The 18,048-nt window shown below is 46.3% G+C and overlaps 1 long non-coding RNA gene across 1 annotated transcript; it reads left to right on the top strand.

Moving 5' to 3' along the window:
- Positions 1–12,550: 12,550 nt before the first annotated feature.
- LOC138681641 (uncharacterized) lies at positions 12,551–16,845 on the top strand. The gene is made up of 3 exons (XR_011321947.1): positions 12,551–12,623; positions 14,071–14,588; positions 15,116–16,845. It is a non-coding gene; the product is annotated as an uncharacterized lncRNA (long non-coding RNA).
- Positions 16,846–18,048: the final 1,203 nt, after the last annotated feature.

The following is an 18,048-nucleotide window of genomic DNA, read 5'->3' as shown; positions in this document are numbered from 1 at the left end:
TGCGGCTGTCAGAATGAGGCTTGGAGTAGAATCAGTAGCACTTCCTGTATCTGACTTGCGGCTGTCAGAATGAGGCTTGGAGTAGAATCAGTAGCACTTCCTGTGTCTGACGTGCGGCTGTCAGAATGAGGCTTGGAGTAGAATCAGTAGCACTTCCTGTGTCTGACGTGCGGCTGTCAGAATGAGGCTTGGAGTAGAATCAGTAGCACTTCCTGTGTCTGACGTGCGGCTGTCAGAATGAGGCTTGGAGTAGAATCAGTAGCACTTCCTGTATCTGACTTGCGGCTGTCAGAATGAGGCTTGGAATAGGATATAAATAAACCCAGACTCATGTTGCAAAGTGTCCAGGAACCATATCCTGGCAACTATATATACTACTCCAAACAGTTGTTAGACCAAATCAGGAGTAAAAACAGGAGCATTCAAAATTACTATATAAAATATACAAAAGTTTATTGAAAAAAACTTTAGACACACATACATACATGTACATAAAATAAGGACACCAAACGCTAGCCTCCTGTAAAACACAGTATACCATAAATAGTGACCAACCATTAGTAAATCACATGCGGATAAGAGGGTATGCCATATCCGAAACCCACACAAGGATCCATGTACAAATACTATCCATAATCAATGTGTTTAGTCTGTGATCCAGAGTTCGGAGTGGACTAGGGGAAAAAAAAAAACCATGACACAATAGCCATAGCATGCCAACTGGCGTGAAAAGCCGTGATGGGAGTACCTATTAACCCTCTTACCAATTTACAGGAGATAGACTGAGTTGGGTAACACCCTCGATGCGCGTTTCGCTCCAATATCTGCTCGCTTTCTCGAGGGGAAGTGGTTATTCCTCAACCAGTAGGACCTTTTATCCAGGAAATTCCGGTCACATGATGATCACGTGACCGGGATGTAAATCAGGCTGCATGTAAGCGGCGCATGCGTCTGCGGCCCTCCGCACTGCAACCACCCCGTCCAGCTAGGATCCAAAGCCTCGCAAGTGGGAGCACAGCGTTGCCATGACTCCCAGTCACCGGCCGAGGACACCAAGCGGCCGAACAGAGGAGGGGCGGAGCGAAGAGCAAGCAAGCGCATGCGCACTGCAGCCAGGACACAATGCATAGCAAGAAGATCCTATTAAACGTCTTAACCAGTAAGAGCACAGCGAGGTCAAAAATACTCTGTTGTAAAGAAGTCACAGTAAATGAGCAAGTGCTAGTCAAAAAATGAAAAAAATACAGGGTATTTAGTTAATACGTTTTTTTGCAAAAAAATGTATATTAAGCTGCTCCACCAATCGCCAAGGTATACCCATAATAGAGCAGTCCTATCTAATGTATATAATCCCTATCTGATGTATTAAAAACCTGATCATCTGTATGTTTTTTTGCAAAAAAACATATTAACTAAATACCCTGTATTTTTTTTTCATTTTTTGACTAGCACTTGCTCATTTACTGTGACTTCTTTACAACAGAGTATTTTTGACCTCGCTGTGCTCTTTTTGTGTCTTCAGGTTTCTTTGTGATGTGAACAGGTTTCTACAGACTTGTTCACTGTGCAAGTAGCCCATGTGTTTTTTGGTTCTATAATTGTTCTCTTGTGTCTATAAGACTGGGGAGTCCACCACTCCTCTGTGGGCCATTTGCATAGAAGCTGTTCCATCCTGGATGTCCACATGGATATTTTATCTCTGAACCTTGCTTATACAGGTACTATACAGATGATCAGGTTTTTAATACATCAGATAGGGATTATATACATTAGATAGGACTGCTCTATTATGGGTATACCTTGGCAATTGGTGGAGCAGCTTAATATACATTTTTTTGCAAAAAAAACGTATTAACTAAATACCCTGTATTTTTTTCATTTTTTGACTAGCACTTGCTCATTTACTGGGACTTCTTTACAACAGAGTATTTTTGATCTCGCTGTGCTCTTTTTGTGTCTTCAGGTTTCTTGGTGGTGTGAACAGGTTTCTACAGACTTGTTCACTGTGCAAGTAGCCCATGTGTTTTTTTGTTCTATAATTGTTCTCTTGTGTCTACAAGACTGGGGAGTCCACTACTCCTCTGTGGGCCATTTGCATAGAAGCTTGTTGTGAATTCTGTGGCTGAATTCACTCCTGTGGTCACAAGTGGTACTGCAGCTTCTGAGCTTCCTCCCTCAGGTGTTCTGGTGAGCTCGTTAACTGCTTCATTACTTAACTCCGCCTGATGCTGCTATCCTTGCTCCTTGTCAATGTTTCAGTGTTGGATCTGAGCTTCTCCTGATTGTTCCTGTGACCTGCTGCTCTGTATAGCTAAGTGCTTTTTGCTTTTTTGTTGCTTTTTTTCTGTCCAGCTTGTCTTTTGTTTTGCTGGAAGCTCTGAGACGCAAAGGGTGTACCGCCGTGCCGTTAGTTCGGCACGGTGGGTTTTTTTTGCCCCCTTTGCGTGGTTTTGCTTTAGGGTTTTTTGTAGACTGCAAAGTTCGCTTTACTGTCCTCGCTCTGTCCTAGAATATCGGGCCCCACTTTGCTGAATCTATTTCATCCCTACGTTTTGTCTTTTCATCTTACTCACAGTCATTATATGTGGGGGGCTGCCTTTTCCTTTGGGGAATTTCTCTGGGGCAAGTCAGGCCTATTTTTCTATCTTCAGGCTAGCTAGTTTCTTAGGCTGTGCCGAGTTGCCTAGGTAGTTGTTAGGCGCAATCCACAGCCGCTTTTAGTTGTGTTTAGGATAGGATCAGGTGTGCAGTCTACAGAGTTTCCACGTCTCAGAGCTCGTTCTTGTATTTTTGGGTATTTGTCAGATCACTGTGTGCGCTCTGATCGCTAAGCACACTGTGTTTCTGGATTGCCTTCATAACACCTGTCATTAGCAAACATAACAGAAGCTGTTCCATCCTGGATGTCCGCATGGATATTTTCTCTCTGAACCCTGCTTATACAGGTACTATACAGATGATCAGGTTTTTAATACATCAGATAGGGATTATATACATTAGATAGGACTGCTCTATTATGGGTATACCTTGGCGATTGGTGGAGCAGCTTAATATACATTTTTTTGCAAAAAAACGTATTAACTAAATACCCTGTATATTTTTTTCATTTTTTGACTAGCACTTGCTCATTTACTGTGACTTCTTTACAACAGAGTATTTTTGACCTCGCTGTGCTCTTTTTGTGTCTTCAGGTTTCTTGGTGGTGTGAACAGGTTTCTACAGACTTGTTCACTGTGCAAGTAGCCCATGTGTTTTTTGGTCTTAACCAGTAAGTCACAATAAGAGTAGACAAAATAGACCAAGTGGACATATAAAATAAATAGGCATCGCACAAAAAGTGGCTATGTACAAAAGGTCATAAGAAGTCCATCTGGTTTTTCTCATCCAGTATGCCAGTATGAAGTCCAATTTCCGAGGATTTCAAGGACACATAAAGAACTATAAGACAAAATTAAAACACATTTAGAACAAATCTGATAAAAAATTGAATAAATACCATATGGAGGGGAAAAAGAAAGACTGTACAATTACAAATCTAACTATGCTACAGGAATGGAGCGAAATTTAGAGATTCATTGAGACCGGTAGGTCTCACGGTACACAGGGTCACGATCCATTTAAGTTCACGCTGAGCGAGGAGCTGCTTAACGTTACCACCTCGTATACCCTTATGGATCAGATCTATCCCCCTCACTATAAACTCTCTCAGGTCACAATCATGATATTTTCTGAAGTGTTTTGGGATAGTTTTTAATTGAGAGAAATCCTCCACTGTCCTGGCAGCGCCAATGTCCCGCACATGCTCCCTAACCCTCACTCTTAATTCTCTACTATTGAAAGAGTTGTAATGTTTTATTTGAAACTCCCTCTTGCAATCAGCCGAAGAGAAGGAGGTACTGCGCAGGACATTGGCGCAGGCAAGACAGTGTCCACACGTATAACAGCCCCTATTGCTGCGTATTTAACCAAAAGGGCTAACCGTTGTTGCCACATAGTGACTCCTAGCTAGGAGATCTTTCAAACGCTTAGCCCTCCTTGGGGTCATCAGGGGACAGTCGGACAGGAACAGACTCAGGGAGGGCTCGGTACTCAGAATCCGCCAATGTCTATTTAAAATGGCTCGAATATTGTCCCATTCATGATTTCGATTTATATCCAAATTCATAGACTCATCCGTCCTCTTTTTGTCTTTTTTTGGAATACAACAATTGATTCCGTGGGGTATTTTTGGCCCTATTATACCCGTATCTCACACACCGTTTACTATATCCGCGCTGTTCAAAGCATTCCCTAAGATTGCCTGCCTGCCGTTCGAAAGTTTGATCCGTCGAGCAGATCCGCCTCACCCGGAGGAACTGTCCGACCGGGACGGCCCTAATCGTGGCTTGGCTGTGCCCAGAGGTTGCATGAACCAAAGAATTAACTGCCGTAATTTTTCGGAAAACCTCCGTTTCTATAAGTTGATTCTCTCCTACTTTCAGACATATATCCAAAAAGTCAATTTCATAAGGATCACACTTATAAGTTAATTTAATGTTAAAAGTATTTGTATTGAGCACAGCTATAAAATCCCCGAGCTGCTGTTCCGTTCCGCGCCAAAAAAAACAAAACATCGTCAATATAGCATAACCAGCACAGCACATGGTCGGCGGCCCCCACCCCTGCACCCGCAAACATCAACCTCTCCCAAAAACCCAAAAAGAGGTTGGCGTAGGCGGGCGCACAGGCCGCCCCCATGGCTACATCGCGCTTCTGTTTGTAAAAACAATCTTTAAAGGTAAAAAAATTATGTGTCAGAACGAATTCCAGCAGCTCGAGGATAAGCTCACATAGTGGGCCGTCCAGGTCAGAGGTCCCCAGGAAGAAACAGACCGCCCGTAGACATATCGGTGTGATCGATACAGGTATAAAGGGCCTCCACGTCCGCCGTGACCAGCAAAGTTTCTTGGTCCACAGAGACTCCGTCAACCCTACCTAACACACTAGCTGACTCTCAGAGAGGACATGGTCAGACAAATTTATCCCTCCTGACTCCGACTGTCCGACTGTTTACCCATCGGTCCCCTCTTTCCATTTTGTCTTGCAGTCATTTTTGCACTAGTTTGAGGACCATCCTTCTCCCTTTCCAGAGGGCCCTTCCTCGCTGTATGTCTCTCATCCACTGACGTAGTTGATTTATAAGATGTCGATCGGGACCTTGACCGTGACTCATTCTTATAATATGGGCGTGATCGCTCATTGCGATTTCTCCACTTATACATCTTGTTAGTTTGTTTGTCATTGGTATCTCGCTGAATTTTTTTTAATTTTATTTGCTGGATATCATCCACCCATTTTTGGACCTCAGCCTCCACATCGCTGTTAAATTTTTTTAGAGCTTCACTCGGCATATCCTTCTTAATTGAAGCCTGTAGAATATCAATTTCAATCTCAATTTCTTTGATAGAGATAGAATTCATCCCTTTCAGGATTTCCATAAAGCCTATGGAGCATTTACTGGCACATTCCTCCCACCTTTCCCTAATCCCAGCATCCTCAACCGGGAATGATGGAAAGACTTGTACCCTGAGGCCTCTTGGAATCAGTCCTTTTTGTAAATATTTGTCAAAAAAGGTGTGATTCCACCAAATTTTGGTTCTTTTTCTCAATTAGTCCTTAAACTTAACCACCGTATCCTGCAGCCCTATAGTATTCCCCTCCAAACCCAATTCATTAGTGTCCTTAAAAACATCGTTTATCTGCGTGAGCCATGCGCCGTCGCGGGCCCAAAAGTCTATCCTAATAATGCTGGGACCTGCTGTGAAAAACACAATAGGAATAGGATCAGTAGCACTTCCTGTGTCTGCCATGCGGCTGTCAGAATGAGGCTTGGAGTAGTATCGGTACCGCTTTCTGTTTCTGACGTGCGGCTGTCAGAATGAGGCTTGGAGTAAAATCAGTAACACTTCCTGTGTCTGACGTGCTGCTGTCAAAATGAGGCTTGGAGTAGGATCAGTAGCATTTCATGTTTCTGACGTGCTGCTGTCAAAATGAGGCTTGGAGTAAAATCAGTAACACTTCCTGTGTCTGACGTGCAGGTGTCAGAATGAGGCTTGGAGTAGGATCAGTAGCGTTTCCTGTGTCGGCCATGCGGCTGTCAGAATGAGGCTTAGAGTAGGATCAGTAGAACTTCCTGTGTCTGCCATGCGGCTGTCAGAATGAGGCTTGGAGTAGTATCGGTACCGCTTTCTGTTTCTGGCGTGCGGCTGTCAGAATGAGGCTTGGAGTAAAATCAGTAACATTTCCTGTGTCTGACGTGCGGCTGTCAGAATGAGGCTTGGAGTAGGATCAGTAGCACCTCCTGCGTCTGACGTGCAGCTGTCAGAATGAGAGCTGGAGTAGGATCAGTAGCGTTTCCTGTGTCTGCCATGCAGCTGTCAGAATGAGGCTTGGAGTGGTATCAGTACTGCTTCCTGTGTCTGACGTGTGGCTGTCAGAAGGAAGCTTAGAGTAGGATCAGTAGCGCTTCAAGTGCAGCGCCAAAGGGTCCTGGACGTTGCAGTAATATCATTCTCCTCTAGGGGGGAGTGATGTTACGTTTGAAGGCAATAAAGGAGACCTCATTACCAGGTAACACCAACACACAACACACTTCATACTCCAGTCCACCAGGGGGAGCTATGCCCCTATTTATTATGGCACTCTTCACAATTAGGTAAAACTGGTGGTCTGGATAGGAAGTTAGGGAGAAGCTGGCTGGGCTTCACCCAGTGAGCTGCTATCTGAGCTCCGCTCAGGTAGTGGGTCCCTGACAGGGGTGGGATCCTGTCAGAGGCCTAGACAGGAGGCCACAGAGCTGCGCCTGCCCCATGTGTGGCAGCATCCTAAGAAAGAGACACTGAAGGAGAATTGTATTGTAGAGAGTGACAAGAAGTCATAGCAAAAGGAGAGGAAACCAGAAGGAGTTCTGCCCTACATAGGCTGCTTCCTTCTGAGGCGCAGGATGCGGTAGCTGGAACACCGAGGGAGCAACAGTCCTTTATGCCTTGCTCCAGAGACTGGCAGGACAGCTAATTTCAAGTTACTGATCCGCCCTATACCCAGGAGGCACGGTGGCAACTTGTGGAGGCTGGGGCATGCTAAAGTCCCTGTAAAAAGCCTCAGGCCAACAGTCATATGGGTTTGTCCTATCCATCCGGGGGACAGAGAGAGAGACCCAACATGTAGAACATCTACCACAGTTGTGAGGACCTTATGAGAAGCTCAGCAGTATGGTACTACAACACCCAGGCGCTAGAAAAAGGCTACTGATTTCCACCTGGATAAGGGGACTCTGGATTTGCCTTCAGACCGGCCGGACTCTGCTTGCCCTGTGATCTTTTGCTCTGGACTGTGGATGCTGAAGCCTTCAGTAAAAAAGTAAATAGACTGCAACCTTGTGTCCTCGTTCTTCACTGCGCCTCACACTATCCACCATCTACACACTGGGAAGCCCTGGGGACACACTTCCCCTGTGGGAAGGTATACCATCTAGCTGCCATAACCCCATTACCCCAGTGGACCCCTAAGCAGCGTCGGTTACCCTGACCGAATACCACAGGTGGCCTCACGAACATTTCCCCTTTAAAGACCTTTCCCTTTTACAATGGACCTCCCGAGGGCCACGGACCAGGTCAGCCACCGTGACATCCCCCTTGAGATCCGAAGGACCCGGTACCGAGTACCCCACTGCCCTACGGGGGCGATCCACCTGTGTTTGGCGTGAGGCTATCAGAATGAGGCTTGGAGTAGGATCAGTAGCACCTCCTGCGTCTGACGTGCAGCTGTCAGAATGAGAGCTGGAGTAGGATCAATAGCGCTTCCTGTGTCTGACGTGCGGCTGTCATAATGAGGTTTGGAGTAGGATCAATGGCAATTCCTGTGTCTACCATGTGGCTGTCAGAATGAGGCTTCGAGTAGGATTAGTAGCACTTCCTGTGTCTGACGTGCGGCTGTCAGAATGAGGCTTGGAGTAGGATCAGTAGCGTTTCCTGTGTCTGCCATGCAGCTGTCAAAATGACGCTTGGAGTAGTATCAGTAATGCTTCCTGTGTCTGACGTGTGGCTGTCAGAAGGAGGCTTAGAGTAGGATAAGTGGCACTTCCTGTGTCTCACGTGCAGCTGTCAGAATGAGGTTGGAGTAGGATCAGAAGCGCTTCCTGTGTCTGACCTGCGGCTCTCAGAATAAGGCTTGGAGTAGGATCAGTAGCATTCCTGTGTCTGACGTGCGGCTGTCAGAATGAGGCTTGGATTAGTATCGGTACCGCTTTCTGTTTCTGACGTGCGGCTGTCAGAATGAGGTTTGAAGAAAAATCAGTAACACTTCCTGTGTCTGACGTGCGGCTGTCAGAATGAGACTTGGATTAGGATCAGTAGCACTTCCTGTGTCTGCCATGCGGCTGTCAGAATGAGGCTTGGAAAGTATCGGTACCGCTTTCTGTTTTTGATGTGCGGCTGTCAGAATGAGGTTTGGAGAAAAATCAGTAACACTTCCTGTGTCTGATGTGCGGCTGTCAGAATGAGGCTTGGAGTAGGATCAGAAGCCCTTCCTGTGTCTGACATGTGGCTGTCAGAATGAGGCTTGGACATGGATCAGTAGCACTTCTTGTGTCTGCCATTCGGCTGCCAGAATGAGGCTTGGAGTAGTATCAGTAGCGCTTCCTGTGTCTGACGTGCGGCTGTCTAAATGAGGCTTGGAGTAGGATAAAAAGAACTCCCTGTGGCTTTTGTGTGGCTGTCAAAATGAGGCTTGGAGTAGGATCAGTAGCGCTTCCTGTGTCTGGCGTGAGGCTATCAGAAAGAGGCTTGGAGTAGGATCAGTAGCACCTCCTGCGTCTGACGTGCAGCTGTCAGAATGAGAGCTGGAGTAGGATCAATAGCGCTTCCTGTGTCTGACGTGCGGCTGTCATAATGAGGTTTGGAGTAGGATCAATGGCATTTCCTGTGTCTACCATGTGGCTGTCAGAATGAGGCTTCGAGTAGGATTAGTAGCACTTCCTGTGTCTGACGTGCGGCTGTCAGAATGAGGCTTGGAGTAGGATCAGTAGCGTTTCCTGTGTCTGCCATGCAGCTGTCAAAATGACGCTTGGAGTAGTATCAGTAATGCTTCCTGTGTCTGACGTGTGGCTGTCAGAAGGAGGCTTAGAGTAGGATAAGTGGCACTTCCTGTGTCTCACGTGCAGCTGTCAGAATGAGGTTGGAGTAGGATCAGAAGCGCTTCCTGTGTCTGACCTGCGGCTCTCAGAATAAGGCTTGGAGTAGGATCAGTAGCATTCCTGTGTCTGACGTGCGGCTGTCAGAATGAGGCTTGGATTAGTATCGGTACCGCTTTCTGTTTCTGACGTGCGGCTGTCAGAATGAGGTTTGAAGAAAAATCAGTAACACTTCCTGTGTCTGACGTGCGGCTGTCAGAATGAGACTTGGATTAGGATCAGTAGCACTTCCTGTGTCTGCCATGCGGCTGTCAGAATGAGGCTTGGAAAGTATCGGTACCGCTTTCTGTTTTTGATGTGCGGCTGTCAGAATGAGGTTTGGAGAAAAATCAGTAACACTTCCTGTGTCTGATGTGCGGCTGTCAGAATGAGGCTTGGAGTAGGATCAGAAGCCCTTCCTGTGTCTGACATGTGGCTGTCAGAATGAGGCTTGGACATGGATCAGTAGCACTTCTTGTGTCTGCCATTCGGCTGCCAGAATGAGGCTTGGAGTAGTATCAGTAGCGCTTCCTGTGTTTGACGTGCGGCTATCTAAATGAGGCTTGGAGTAGGATAAAAAGAACTCCCTGTGGCTTTTGTGTGGCTGTCAAAATGAGGCTTGGAGTAGGATCAGTAGCGCTTCCTGTGTCTGGCGTGAGGCTATCAGAAAGAGGCTTGGAGTAGGATCAGTAGCGCTTCCTGTCTCTGATGTGCGGCTGTCTAAATGAGGCTTTGAGTAGGATAAATAGCACTCCCTGTGGCTGTTGTGTGGCTGTCAGAATGATGCTTGGAGTAGGATCAGTAGCACTTCCTGTGTCTGGCATGCGGCTGTCGGAATGAGACTTGGATTAGGATCAGTAGCACGTCCTGTGTCTGCCATGCGGCTGTCAGAATGCGGCTTGGAAAGTATATGTACCGCTTCCTGTGTCTGTCGTGCGGCTATCAGAATGAGGCTTGGAGTAGGATCAGTAGCGCTTCCTGTCTCTGATGTGCGGCTGTCTAAATGAGGCTTCGAGTAGGATAAATAGCACTCCCTGTGGCTGTTGTGTGGCTGTCAGAATGATGCTTGGAGTAGGATCAGTAGCACTTCCTGTGTCTGGCATGCGGCTGTCGGAATGAGACTTGGATTAGGATCAGTAGCACGTCCTGTGTCTGCCATGCAGCTGTCAGAATGAGGCTTGGAAAGTATAGGTACCGCTTCCTGTGTCTGTCGTGCGGCTATCAGAATGAGGCTTGGAGTAGGATCAGTAGCACTTCCTATCTCTGACGTGCGGCTGTCTAAATGAGGCTTGGAGTAGGATAAATAGCACTCCCTGTATATAGTATACAGTGTATAGTGTCAGTGTATAGGTAACACACTGACTCACCAGTGATGTCTCTAGGTGAAGTCCTTCATCTTTCATCCAGCACAGACTGCCGTCACTTCATCCAGCCAGGGCTCGTCTCTGCAGGAAATAACACAGTTATCTGGAACTCCACTTGCAGAACACATTACTTAATTTTTCCCAACTTCTACATTACACCACATGAAGAAAAAGAGGCAACATAGTGTCACTCTACACAGTAACAGGACCGCCCTCCCATTTAAAACAGTGTCCTCAAAAAATAAAATAAATACATCACTGCAGTAATAATATCCCTTAATTAGCCCCTATGGTAATAATAATATCCCCCATCCTGGCTTCATGTATCTCATTCCTGGCTCCAGCCATATGTTCTCCCATCCTGCCCTCATGAGTATCCATTCTGCCCCATATGATCTCCCCATCCTGCCCCATCAGTCTCCATCGTATCCATCCTGCCCCATGATCCTGCACGATCTGTCTCCAATCCTGCCCCATGTCTTTCATTCTACCCCGTGTCTCCAATCATGCCCCGTATCTACATTCTGCCCATGTCTCTAATCCTGCCCCATCTGTCTCCAGTCCTGCCCCGAGTGTGTCCAGCGTCTCTGCCCCCAGTGTCCAGCATCTCTGCCCCCAATGTCCAGCATCTCTGCCCCCAGTGTCCAGCATCTCTGCCACCAGTGTGTCCAGCATTCTGCCCCCAGTGTGTCCAGCATTCTGCCCCCAGTGTGTCCAGCATATTGCTCCCAGTGTGTCCAGCATATTGCTCCCAGTGTGTCCAGTATATTGCCCCCAGTGCGTCCAGCATTTTTCCCCAGTGTGTCCAGCATATTGCCCCCAGTATGTCCAGCAATCTGCCCCCAGTTTGTCCAGCATATTGTCCCCAGTGTGTCCAGCATCCTGCCCCCAGTGTGTCCAGCATCTTTGCCCCCAGTGTGTCCAGCATCTCTGTCCCCAGTGTTTCCAGCATATTGCCCACAGTGTGTCCAGCATCTTTGCCCCTAGTGTGTCCAGCATCCTGCCCCCAGTGTGTCCAGCATCTTTGCCCCCAGTGTGTCCAGCATCTCTGCCCCCAGTGTGTCCAGCATGTTTGCCCCCAGTGTGTCCAGCATCTCTGCCCCCAGTGTGTCCAGCATTCTGGCCCGGGCCCCCCTGGATTGCCGTTAAAAATAAAGAAAAATAAACCGAGTTCTCCTCACCTGTCCGCGCTCCTTCGGTGAAGCTCCCTCCAGCAGCGCGCACTAGCCGGTGACTGACAATGACATCAGACACAGGCGACATGTGCGCTGCGGCTGACGTCAGCTGCCAGCCTTCAATTGGCTGGCGGCTGTTAACTATTGACGTGCGGGTGAGCACGTTAATAGCCTTAAACTGCCGCAGTGCCGGTAGGGGCCCGGTGAGCAGATGAGACGGCCCATACGCCAGTCAGGGCAGTAATGCCCTGATGGCGGCGGTCAATCTGAGCGGTAGCCCAGGGCCCCCCCACACCACTTGGCCCTGGGCTACCGCCCAGATTGACCTAATTATAATCTGCCACTGCTTCCTGTGTCTGACGTGCGGTTGTCAGAATGAGGCTTGGAGTAGGATCAGTAGCACTTCCTGTGCCTGCCTGCAGCTGTCAGAATGACTTTGGAGTAGGATCAGAAGCGCTTCCTGTGTCTGACGTGTGGCTGTCAGAATGAGGCTTGGAGTAGGATCAGTAGTATTTCCTGTGTCTGCCTGCAGCTGTCAGAATGAGGTTTGGGGTAGAATCAAAAGCGCTTCCTCTGACATGCGGCTCTCAGAATGAGACTTGGAGTAGTATCAATAGCAATCCCTGTGTCTGTCGTGTGGCTGTCAGAATGAGGCTTGGAGTAGGATCAGTAGCACTTCCTGTGTGTGGCGTGCGGCTGTCATAATGAGGCTTGGAGTAAGATCAATGGCATTTCCTGTGTCTGCCATGTGGCTGTCAGAATGAGGCTTGGAGTAGGATTAGTAGCGCTTCCTGTGTTTGATGTGTGGCTGTCAGCATGAGGCTTGGCGTACGATCAGTAGCACTTCCTTTGTCTGCGTGCAGCTGTCAGAAAGAGGTTGGAGTAGGATCAATGGGGCTTCCTATGTCTGCCGTACAACTGCACAATGAGGCTTGGGGCAGGATCAGTAGCGCTTCCTGTGTCTATTGTGCGGCTGTCAGAATGAGGCTTGGAGTAGGATTAGTAGCACTCCCTGTGTCTGCCATGCAGCTGTCAGAATGTGGCTTGGATTAGGATCAGTAGCGCTTCCTGTGTCTTCCATGCGCCTGTCAGAATGAGGCTTGGAGTACTATCAGTACCGCTTCCTGTGTCTGCTGTGCGGCTGTCAGAATGTGGCTTGGAGTAGAATCAGTACCGCTTCCTGTGTCTGATGTATGGCTCTCAGAATGAGGCTTGGCGAAGGATCAGTAGCGCTTCCTGTGTCTGCCGTGCGACTGTCAGAATGAGGCTTGGAGTAGGATCAGTAGCACTTCCTGTGTCTGGTGTGCGGCTGTCAGAATGTGGCTTGGATTAGGATCAGTAGCACTCCCTGTAGCTGTCGTGCGGCTGTCAGAATGTGGCTTGGAGTAGAATCAGTAGCACTTCCTGTGTCTGACGTGCAGCTGTCAGAATGTGGCTTGGAGTAGGATCAGTAGCGCTTCCTGTGTCTGACGTGCGGCTGTCAGAATGAGGCTTGGAGTAGGATCAGTAGCACTTCCTGTGTCTGACGTGCAGCTGTCAGAATGTGGCTTGGAGTAGGATCAGTAGCGCTTCCTGTGTCTGACGTGCGGCTGTCAGAATGAGGCTTGGAGTAGGATCAGTAGCACTTCCTGTGTCTGCCGTGCGACTGTCAGAATGAGGCTTGGAGTAGGATCAGTAGCACTTCCTGTGTCTGGTGTGCGGCTGTCAGGATGAGGCTTGGAGTACGATCAGTAGCACTTCCTGTATCTGACTTGCGGCTGTCAGAATGTGGCTTGGATTAGGATCAGTAGCACTCCCTGTAGCTGTCGTGCGGCTGTCAGGATGAGGCTTGGAGTACGATCAGTAGCACTTCCTGTGTCTGACGTGCAGCTGTCAGAATGTGGCTTGGAGTAGAATCAGTAGCACTTCCTGTGTCTGACGTGCGGCTGTCAGAATGTGGCTTGGAGTAGGATCAGTAGCGCTTCCTGTGTCTGACGTGCGGCTGTCAGAATGTGGCTTGGAGTAGGATCAGTAGCGCTTCCTGTGTCTGCCGTGCGACTGTCAGAATGAGGCTTGGAGTAGGATCAGTAGCACTTCCTGTGTCTGACGTGCAGCTGTCAGAATGAGGCTTGGAGTAGGATCAGTAGCACTTCCTGTGTCTGACGTGCAGCTGTCAGAATGTGGCTTGGAGTAGTATCAGTAGCACTTCCTGCGTCTGCCTTGCCACTCTCAGAATGAGAATTGGTGCTTTTCAAATAGAATGGCTCATTATGTGCAGTCTGGGGAAGGGGATCCAGAGGGGAGTACAAGGTATTATTGATTTTTCTAATATTGTTTGTTGCAGGTCTGTGGAGTCGGAGTCATGGAGTTGGAGCCCATTTTGGTAGGGTCGGAGTTGGAGTTGGTATAAAATGGACCGACTCCTAAAATATATAATAACTTTCTGTCCTATTCCTGATCTAAGGTCTAGACTTTTAGCTGAAATGAATCTGTGCTGCAGTTCATGTTCATGATAAGTAGTGAAGCTCCTCCTCTACAAATAAGGGGAAAAAAATAACACACAGGGATGGAATCGTAAAAAATGTGAAGATTGTTCCAGCTCCTTTCCGATTAAAAAGTCCTTTATTGATCCATATCTTTAAAAATCATCCCTGCACAAAATGGAATGTGAACAGCGACAAAAAGCTGCTAATAGCAACACGTTTAGATCTAAAAGATCTTCATCATGGTTATCTACACACAAATACAGAGGAAGTACATATACAATGCTTTAGCAAATCCCAGTGAAAACTTCAGATCACATGATCTGAATGCCTGCATTCATCTCAGAACTTCTGGAGTGAACAGCAAAGCAGGATTAAGGCAAGTACTCCTTAAAGCATATCTAAACTTTCAATAAACTGTGCATAATTCAATAGTCCAGTATATGTTTTCTCTGTATGGTTGATGTTTTAGTTAGTTTTTACTCTTAGCTCCAGCTTGGAGAAGTTAGCTGCTCTAATGACTTTTATACATTATACATAGAATATAAGGTGAAAAACTGTTTTCTAACTTCTCAAATTTGGAAATACAGTAACAGGATCGATGAGGACATATATATTTTTGTGTTTGTGTTCTGGAATATGATTCAGCACAAACATGCTCCCTCCCTCCTCCCCTCTTCATAGACTGTGAAGAAATATGATGTGAAGCATTTAGTGAGCTGTACCCTGAGACAAGTCTGACATTGAAAGTTTAGAGTAAAGCTATCTAACAACATATTTTACAAACTTTATACTGATTATCTGTACTATTGATTTATGCAAACATTGTTTTATTTCTATCCTAAATGATAAAGTGCATGATTCCCTATTCATGCAAGAATTACAATATACCCTATTTTTTTACAGGACAAAATTATTTTGAGAGCGAATTTACAAAATGTCTAAGAAGCATCTTGTGAAGTCAGCTGTATTTGAGCATTTCACAGTGACTCAAGATGAAAAAATTGTGTGTGTCAGTGTATAAGTGACCCAGATGAAAACAAATGCTGTGATGCTAAAATCAGTGAATACTCAGGCAGTGATAAAAATGCTCCTTCACGAGCTTCCAATCTAAAAAGACATTTACAACCCTGCCACCCAGAAGTTTACAAAGCTGTGATTGAAAAAGATCACAGCAGCACCAAGAAACCAGAGCCTAAAACTTCCCGCCAGGCAAAGGAGGGGGAATGAGCGTCTCAATATTTTGTAAGTGACAAAGTTACTGTAACAATGACAGCAGATGTGTTTATAAGACAGCTCATCGAGCTTGTTGTGAAGGACAGTGTACCATTATCATTATTTGCACGACCAGCTTTTACAGCTCTTAATTGAGAAGTGGCCCACAAACTTGTTGTTTCTTACAAAGACTCTCAAGAGACTCTTTGTGTTTCTTAAAAAGGATGCCTGCACACGTCACAGCGTGAACTATTTTGCAATCAATGTTCGATATGTTTGTGACAACAAAAAAATTGTTACTAAGGGTACCGTTACACTAAAGCGACGCTGCAGCGATACCGACAACGATGTCGATCGCTGCAGCGTCACTGTTTGGTCGCTGGAGAGCTCTCCAGCGACCAACGATCCCGAAGTTCCCTGGTAACCAGGGTAAACATCGGGTTACTAAGCGCAGGGCCGCGCTTAGTAACCCGATGTTTACCCTGGTTACCAGCGTAAACGTAAAAAAAACAAACACTACATACTTACCATCCGTATCTGTCCTCCGGCGCTGTGCTTTCCTCTGCACTGTCAGCGCCGGTCAGCCGGAAAGCAGAGCGGTGACGGCCGGCGCTCACAGCCAGTGCAGAGAGGCACAGCGCCGTGGACAGACACGGAAGGTAAGTATGTAGTGTTTGGTTTTTTTACGTTTACGCTGGTAACCAGGGTAAACATCGGGTTACTAAGCGCGGCCCTGCGCTTAGTAACCCGATGTTTACCCTCGTTACCAGTGAAGACATTGCTGGATCGGCGTCACACACGCCGATCAAGCGATATCAGCGGGAAGTCCAGCGACGAAATAAAGTTCTGGACTTTCCTCAGCGACCAACGATCTCCCAGCAGGGGCCTGATCGTTGGTCGCTGTCACACATAACGATTTCCTTAACGATATCGTTGCAACGTCACAAAAAGCAACAATATCGTTAACGATATCGTTATGTGTGACGGTACCTTAAGACGCTGGCAGCAAAGGATGCTAAAGCTCATCATAGCGGCCAGTTTCTCCAGACCTTAGTAGAAAAAGTTCTGCAAGATTAGGAACTCACAAAAGAACAGGTTCTTGCTATTGTAACTGAAAATGCTTCAAACATACAGTAAGTACAATTAAACTGATGAATGAGAATAATAAAGGTGAGCAGCTTGAAGAACATTTAACATTCAGTATGTTGGAGATGGAAGGCCACAGTTATGTTCCCATAATGGAGGAACAAACAGATATTACTGCAGAAGAACAGCAAAATGATTCTTTACAATTAGATGATCTTGTTGAAGCTGCTTCATACCTCTTTCCTATTCATGACATGCACTGTGTTGTGCACACTCAAAAGAAAGGCGGACACCTCAAGATGCATAATGAATAATTAAACGGATGTGAAACCAAATGTGCTTAAAAATGTGTGTGAAAGTAAAGAAAACAGTAGCGCAATAAACGGTGCACACACCCACAATAGAAACATGAAAAAAGCCTTTATTGAGATGCCAATGCGCATAAACAACGTTAAAAACAATTAAAAAACACACAAGACAAAAGTGCATATATAATAAGGTGCACAAAAAACAGGCTTAAAAAAAGAGGTCAAGTAACCAGAGATGAATTTTCCAATATCATTCAAAATGAGGCTCAAATGAACATACAATGAAAAAATATTGGACAAAGCACGGAGTATCAATGAAAATCTACTGAGATGGTATATCATTCATATTGCAAAACTATATATAAAAATTGAACATATACAAAAAATATATATTGATAATATATGTAATAAATATCAATAGTAATAGTGTTGCACAAATACAAATGGTCAAATAGAAAAATGTACTAAGGATTAAATGCCAAATGCAGAGAAAATTCATCTCATAAGAAATCCACAACATTGCAGTAAATCCACTGACCATTGCAGTAAAGGTAAGTAAAAGTGTTTAACCCACCGTCAGGGGAAACTGATCTGACAGGCGCAGCTCACTTAGTTTCATTTCTCTATTTTCAGTGGTTTGTCTGGGAAACACCATCCTCCCAGTACCTTCCTAACTTTAAGGCTATGTGCACACGTTCAGGAATTCATGCAGAAAATTCCTGTGAAAATCCGAACATTTCTGCCAGATTTCCGCATGAAATCCGCATGCATTTTTTTGCGCGGTTTTGACGCGGTTTTTGCACGGTTTTTGCGCAGTTTTTCCCAGACATTTCCCAATGCATTAGACAGTGGGAAAACCGCGAAAAAAACCGCAAAATTAATGAGCAGGTTCATTATTTTACCGCAATGCGTTTTTCATGCGGAAAAACGCACATCATGTGCACAGAAATTGCGGATTTCATTAAAAATGATAGGATGCTTAATGTATGCAGATTATTTGCGGTTTTATAGCGCAAAAACGCTAAAAAAACGCAAATAATCTGCAACGTGTGCACATAGCCTAAAGGCCCCTTCACATTAAGCGACGCTGCAGCGATACCGACAACGATCCGGATCGCTGCAGCGTCGCGGTTTGGTCGCTGGAGAGCTGTCACACAGACAGCTCTCCAGCGACCAACGATCCCGAAGTCCCCGGGTAACCAGGGTAAACATCGGGTTACTAAGCGCAGG

This window comes from Ranitomeya imitator, chromosome 1 (genome assembly GCF_032444005.1).
Source record: "Ranitomeya imitator isolate aRanImi1 chromosome 1, aRanImi1.pri, whole genome shotgun sequence".
In the NCBI taxonomy this organism is placed as follows: domain Eukaryota; kingdom Metazoa; phylum Chordata; class Amphibia; order Anura; family Dendrobatidae; genus Ranitomeya; species Ranitomeya imitator.
The sequence above is the reverse complement of the archived record's forward strand: the minus strand, read 5'-3'. Positions and strand labels throughout refer to the sequence as shown.